This window comes from Zingiber officinale, chromosome 1A, assembly GCF_018446385.1.
Source record: "Zingiber officinale cultivar Zhangliang chromosome 1A, Zo_v1.1, whole genome shotgun sequence".
Taxonomy (NCBI): Eukaryota; Viridiplantae; Streptophyta; class Magnoliopsida; order Zingiberales; family Zingiberaceae; genus Zingiber; species Zingiber officinale.
This window is the reverse complement of record NC_055987.1, coordinates 181,307,394-181,315,404: the sequence shown is the minus strand read 5'-3', so window position 1 is coordinate 181,315,404 and position 8,011 is coordinate 181,307,394.

Sequence of the window (8,011 nt, the reverse complement as noted above, 5' to 3'; positions counted from 1 at the left end):
GTATAAATTCCCCCAGATTATCTTGACATTTCAAAAAATCTGTGCTTATTTTTTTTACAATAACTCTTCACTATGATTATTTACCTCTGTTCATTTTTTGATGAATGCCAAAGGGGGAGAAGGGTTAGGTGGTTAAGTTAGCTAAACCAATTTGAAAATACTAACTAACTTAAAAACCACATAAATGCATGTTGTTACTTGCATATGTTTTCACTAACTTAACCAGGTTGTCATTCCATCAAAAAGGGGGAGATTGTTGGTGCGGTTAGCACTAATGATTTAACCCAGGTTTTGATGAATGACAAATCAGGTTAAGTTAGTTTGTTATTGTCTGACACTTTGATCAAGTGTGCAGGAGAAGCCTAGACAGGTCGACGGGCTGACCGGATGTCTGGCACGAAGTCCAGCTAGGTCGACGGGCTGACCGGATAGCTGGCGAGAAGTCCAAGCGGGTCGACGGGCTGACCGGACGCTTGGCGAGAAGTCCAGCTAGGTCGACGGGCTGACCGGATAGCTGGCGAGAAGTCCAAGCGGGTCGACGGGCTGACCGGACGCTTGGCGAGAAGTCCAGACGGGTCGACGGGCTGACCGGACGTCTGGCAGGTAAGTGAGGTAAGTCACTGGAGGGGAGTGACTGCGAGGACGCGTTCCCGGGAAGGGAACATTAGGTGTCGATCCGGCTTAGATCCATTTCGGATGTCTAAGTCGAGATCGTGACTAGATTCCGGTCTCGCAAAGACGGAATCTAAGTCATACTCTTTTTATCCATCTGTTGAACTTTAACTGTGCTAACAATCTGTTTTACAGGATACATATTTGCCTCGGACTAACTTTGTTTTGCAGGAAAAGGGAGTTTTCTGAAACAAGGTGGTCCGGGCGCCCGGAGGGGATCCGGGCGCCCGGAGGTCCGGGCGCCCGGAAGGGATCCGGGCGCCCGGAAGGCGAATTTTATCCAGCCGGAAGGGATCCAGGCGCCTGGAACAGCATATAAAAGAAGCCCCAGGCAGGAGCTTCAGAATCAATCAATTAAGCTGAGAATTCTTCTACTGCTGGTCTTGCTGCTCAACGTTCAGTGCGACGCCAACAAAGCTCCGACACTACGCTCCATTCTTTTCCCTTCTTGTCGGTATTTTGTTTTTAGTTTTCATTAGCATTCACTGTACGGTTCCTTTGTAATCATTATTTCGAATTGCTAGTGATTGCCCAACGAAAGTGGTCAAGGACCACGGGCCTTCGAGTAGGAGTCGTCACAGGCTTCGAACGAAGTAAAGCAACTGTGTCTATTTTACTTTTCCGCTGCGCTTATACTCTTGTTTTTCGAATCAATATTCACCCCCCCTCTATCGAATCTAACGGTCCAACAGTTTGATCGCCACACAGCCTCGAGACACGGCCGTGTGAAGCTCACACGGCCTGCCCAACTCCCTTCTCTGCCAGGGTGACACGGTCGTGTGAAGCTTACACAGTCGTGGCATGCTCAGCCACTGCCCCCTTGTACGGTCGTGTAAGCTTCACACGGCCGTGTCACCCTGGCAGAGAGGGGAGTTGGGCAGGCCGTGTCTGGGACACGTCCAAGGCTTCCTTGGTCTTTGGAAATGTTGCACGGCCGTGTGACACACATGACCATGCACTGCTTTGGCTCTGGTAGGCTTGCACGACCGTGTTTGGGACACGGCCATATACTGCTTGTGCTCTGCAAATGTGACACGACCATGTCATGGGCATGTGGTTCTCACACACCCCTTGCATGACCCTTGCACACCCCTTGCATGGCCTTTGCACACCCCTTGTCATGGCCCTTGCACACCCCTTGTATGAACCTTGTCATAGCTCTAAATGGATTAGTTTCATTTCAGCGTCTTTTACACCATTAAGATGGGGTTTTCTCTGGTAGAAGTCTTCATAAAAGTTGTAGATCTTGAAGTTATCTACAAATTGGTATAAATAATAGTCCAAAACTCTAACCAAGCACAAAGTTACGGCCATTTTACTTTTGGTCTACAGTGTTGAAAGTTCCACACGAACTTCGCACGGTCGTGTGACATTCACACGACCTTCACACGGCCGTGTGACTTTCACACGGCCTCAACACACCCCCAACACGGCCTGCACACGGCCATGTGGTCTCCACATGGCCAGAACCTGCAAGGACTTAGTTTTTGCATGCCCGTGACACTTTGGAAGCTCTAGACTTCATTTAAGCTCCGTTTTTGCTCCAAATCACATCCTATCAATCAAAACAAACAAAGAGCAGATCTCCGAACAAAATATAATAGAAGTATGACATTACAATGAAATAGGGTGCAATAAACATAGATTATGATAATGAAATACAAGTAAATGTACGTCAAAGTATGCATAAAAGTATATATAATCTATGCACATCACACCCCCAGACTTAAACCTTTGCTTGTCCTCAAGCAAAATCCGCAATCTAGATTCATGTGGTTAAATAGTGCATCATAATCTCTAGCAAACTAATCTAATCCTATCAAATGATTTCATTGGTGAGCAAGATACAAAAGTAGTTTGAGTATGACCTAAATAGTAGTCCTCCGTGCTCAGTGTGAAAGTGGCCTATGTTTATCAAGTTTCAATCCCTAAGTCTAATAAAGTCATCATAAAATTGTGTTCCTTATACTTCCGGCGATAGACACTTACCTGCCACACGCAAGGTTCGTTCCCCTCAAAAATGCTATGCATCGTCTACACAAGGTCTCAAAGGAATACTCAGTATCAAGAGAAACATAGCATTCATTTCTCCAGTAACCTAACTCAGTCTCAAAGGGGTGAATTACAAGTTTTCACTCACGATAACTATTTTTTATCCCTTATTTTTTTTCTTTAAATGTTTTCAAAGTATCAAACTTGAACAAACTTTCATTTTTTTTCTTGGGATTGATTTTTCCAAATGAGCTTACATGATCTGAGTTTATCCAGTAACCAAAATGTAGTTGAGAGGTCACCATAGAAGCACAAGTACTAGTCCAATTCTATGAATCATGACTATTTTAGAGTTATCAACCATCAAAAATAGGCATAGTGTATAGAGATCCTAAAACAAGACCAATACTTATACTCTTATAGTAAAAACATTGCCCACTTCATGCTATCATAGATAGAAAAATATAGATCACTAAACATAATAGCACCATAAGTAACCAATAAACCACATGAAATCTAGAATAAACGTGCTAGTATTTTGCAATAAGGACAAACAAACATGATGTGATGAATGATGCAACTAGCAAATTTTATTAGGCAAAATGAAATGAGCAAACTAAACCAAATGCATCTAATGTACCCCCCCCAGACTTAAACTTTTCATTACCCCAATGAAATCTAAAAATAATGTGGAGGAGATTAAAAGTAAGTGAAATTACCAAATGATGTGTGCCAAATGTCCATGTCATGAACTTTTCCATCATGTGGTTGCAGTCCTCCTAATCTTTGAGTCCCATAAAAGAAAATAGACAACAAAAATTAAGTAGAGGATACAAATTTATTATAAATAAATAATGAAACTAAAAATAAACTAAAAACATGAATGAAAACAAGATTGAAGAACTTGGGTTGCCTCCCAAGAAGCGCTTGTTTAAGGTCATTAGCTCGACCACCTCATAAGATTCATCTAAATCTCGCTCTTGGAGGGGTAAGATATTTCAACACCCTCCTACCGAGGGCTCTTATTATGGAGGGAGCTTCCAATATAGGAATTACAAAATGAAGTATTGCTCTCTCCATCTTCGTCTTCTTTGAAGTTCTCTCAGGTGGTCGAAGATGGTTCAGTGTAAGCTTCCAATTATTAGCCCAAGTGAAATCTGCACATGCAAAGAAAATACAAATCTCCCACAAATATATTAGATAAGATAGAGCCATAACCATATTAAGATAAGCAGAATAAAAAATAAAAACTGAATCACATCCAACAAAGTCAATGATAGGTACCTCTATAATGTTTTCCAAAAGATCACAAGAAATACTAACTTTACTTTGCTGAGAGATACCTGAAATTTATAAACATGTAGACGTGTCTTCTTCTGAATCAAATAATTGTTCTGGCTTGATGTGCGTAGATTGTATATACTTGTTAGCATATTTTGACGCACATTCAATACTTTGTACATGCTTTATCTACGTATTTTCATACTTCCAGCTTTCCTTTTGGCATATTTACTCTTTTTGTTCGGAGATCTGCTTTTGCGTATTTTTTGTACACAGGCGTCAAATTTGGTGAAGATTTCATGTTCAAGGCCAAATCTGCAAGCAGAGCAAAGGAGGAACGCATCATTCCTGAACCTCACACGACCCTTCCATGGGGGGTTGCCCTGGCCGTGTGGAGATTTCTGGCCATGTGGCTGAAACAGAGAAGGAAGTTGCTACGGCCGTGTGAACCTTACACGACCATGTCAAGATATGGAGCCAGCAGGAGCAGGCCGTGTGCAGTACACGGTCATACTAGCATTCCAGTGTTGAAGACTTACATGGCCGTGTAGATCTACACGGCCGTGTGAGGTTTCCAGAGACCATGAAGGGCCTGGCCGTGTACACTACATGGGCGTGCGGGATCTCCAGTGCCAGAGACTGCCCAGGTCGTGTAGATCTACATGACCATGCGAAGGTAGCAGATGCAGGGTGTGCCACGGCCGTGTCTCACACACGACCGTGTGAGTTGTGCAGAGAGGGGAGTGAGGCAGGCCGTGTGAACCTCACACGGCCGTGCCTCGGGGTTGTGTGGCGCCCAAACCTCACCTCTATATAAGCCTTCCTCCTTGATTTAAATGGGGATCTTCTCCCCTTTGGGAGAAAGGAAGATTTGGGCGATTTCTTCCATTCTTGGGTGGATTTCTGGGCGTTCTAAGGGAAGATCTTCACCGAATCGACTCCAAGATCGAAGGATTGGATCCGAAGACCATTCTTCTCTGTAGATAAGTTTTCTTTCTCTCCTTTCTTGGATTTGAGGGATTAGAAATGCTTGTAATCTTTATGTTTTCAGATTTCTTTCTTCGATTTATGGAGTAGTTCTCTTGTTCTAGGATGGAGGGAGTATTTGTAAGGATTTCTTGATGTAAACTCTTTTGGATATGTGAATTTCCCATTTCTATGATTTTGTCTTATTTTGTATCTATTTGATCTTGTGTGGAATGTTGTGATTGTGCCTAATTACCGTGCTTCATTGAATGTTTGGATATCTTGTGGATCTTGTAGAGATAATTCTTCATTCAATTTCCGAGGGATCTTCATGACAGGAACATGCCCGTGTAAGGACGTTTGAGGGATTATCTTGAAGGGGAAATTAGGTATTTCAAGAGGGTAGGATAGATTGATGCATTAATCTTTATATCTTGATGGGTTGATGAGTGATGGATTCTTATGTTGATTTTCCGAGGGACGCACGTGATAGGCAAGCCCATGTAAGGACAACATAGATTTATTCCTAATTGATCAATCTACGTATGGATTTCAGTCCAAGGTCGGTTCTCTATTGCAAGAGAGAACCGACAACCTTCTACAAATGATGGACAATTGAGGAATAAAAATTGGTAGATCATTTACATTGATTAACCTTACAAAGAAACCAAAACTCCTAAAATATCCCTTATCTGTAAAATACCGAAAATAGGCGAATATTAATAAGGAAAATTTCCAGAATTTTTGAAAATTTTTCGGGAATTTTTCTGAGCTCGTACGGACGAGTTAATGGGGATAAAAACGGGGCCGGAAAAAAGCCTGTTTAGGCTACCTATTTAAACGAGGAAAAGTTTAATTTCTTTTCCTTTACTTTTCATTTCTTTTATTTTTGTTTTTCTTCTTTTCCTTCATTTTTATTCCCTCACTCGTGTGCCTTTCCTCCCGAGCCTCACTCGGCGTCGACACCATCTTCTCCTCCGAGCCTAACCGCCGGCCGCGGCGGTTTCTCCTCCCTCCCTCGCGTATAAGCCTCGGCCATTACATCTTCTTCTTCCTTCCCGAGCACGCACACCCTTCTCTTTATCTTCTGCCCGATGCCGTCTGTGACCTAGCCAGCCCGACGCCACTGCCGGCACCGATTCCCCAGTGCCGGCCGCCGTCCCTCTGTGCCCTAGCATCTCCGCCGACGCCGAGTAGTGTCGGCCTTCTCTCCTCTTCCTCCATCCCGAGTTTCCCCAGCCGATTCTTCTCGGACGCACCCCTTCTGGCCGACATCACCGCCCCTCCACAGCCCTAGCGCCGGCCACCGCTTGTTTCTCTGAGCCTCTTCTCCTCTTCATCACACGGTGCCACCCCGACTTTGCTGAATCCAGCAGTCACTGGAATGGGGGAGGTCCTCACTATTTCGATTGTTGGACACCAGGTTCTACTGAGCCACCTACACGCCATAGTTTTCTTCATTCGTGCCCTAGCTTTGATCAGCATTACCTGCTGCTTCACCTGCCAGATGGAGCCGATCTAGGTCCACTGTTGGTCCTTGCATTACTGACACAGATCTATGGTAAGGTTATCGAATTGAACTTGAATTGGTTTATAGGATTGACTAAAGCTTGATTTATCTAAGTATGGGTCTAGGTACAGCGCTAGGTTGGGAAATTGGAGTTGGATGATAGCAGCTCCATTTGGTATCGGCTACCCTTTCCAGTAGAAATTCATTAAGGGCTATGAATTGAGGTGAGGTGTAGAAAATGGATTTCGTAATTAGTTGTACATGTGTAAATGGAATTAGGTTTATATTATGTGTTAATTAGGGTTTGCCCTGTTTTTAGTGTTAAAGATTTTTATTTAGCTATTTCATTTGGATATTAGCTAAATAAAAATGTATATATTGGTGATACAGGACTTTGACGTGAGACGAGTATCTTGACGTCGTGGACCAGATTGGACTTTTCGATTTGGAGGCGGGTACTTTTGACTTTATGTCTTTGATATGCATAGTAGTGAATTTAACAAGTAGCAATAATTATGTTCTCTTATTTGTTTCGGTTAATTACTACTCGATACCTGTTACATGATTGGTTGATTGTTTGTTTTGCATCTCATGTATTCCTTACCTGTTGATACATGCTTATAGGGGTAGTGATATACCATGCTTCACAATGTTCAGGACCAAGGTTTTATACCTTCAGTGTACCTTTGATTTGATTCGTTGACCTATGGTGCACTTTTATATATCTATGGATTAGCTCAGGATATTTTGTGGTTAGTGCCATGCACCATTTGCATGATTGCATGCTGTACGATAGTCCGCTCCATTATTGTTGAGCACATCGCCAGTTATATGGATCTGCACACACCACTACTCATGGGTTAGTGGTCGATTCAGGCAGTGTGTGTTGCAGCAGGAACTTTGTTTGGCTCCGTTGGTCCGCTCATGGGTAGCGTGATGCAACGTGTTAGCCAGCAGGGATTCCTCCCCGTCATCGTGTACCGGGAGTTGAGAGCATTGCGCTCCCCCATTTATGATTTTGGGTAGGAGGATAGGTGTACTCCGACAGCATCCCGTCCACTCGGTCACTCATCAAGAGTAGTGACGACAGAGTGCACGGTTGTCACAGCCCTACCCACTCGACCTCACTATTGTGTGTGAGATGGTTGACTGATGTCAAGGGTCACCAGAACGCATCATTGGCATCATATGCATGATGCATTTATTGCTTGTGTTTGTGCTTGCTGCATTTATATGCTGTATATTGTTTGGACACCTATGATTGACATGCATACAGGATTTCTATGCCACTCGGACTGATTGTCCTTATACCCAGGTCCTGGTTAGTACAGTTTTTCTCCTGTTTACTTCAGTTGCATTTCATCCTTTTATATCAGGAGACTGTACGCATGATTAGTGCTAGATGTTATTTCCCTACTTTGCATATCAGTTGTACCTGCTGAGTGTTGGACTCACCCCGCCTCCATTGTTGTTATTTTTCAGGTTGATGCTGTCAGGAGAGAGTTCCAGTTGCTAGTCCCTGCAGATCTCAAAGATATTGTTGGTCTTTTGGTTTTCTTACTTAGATTATGCTAAACTTGTTCTGGTCGA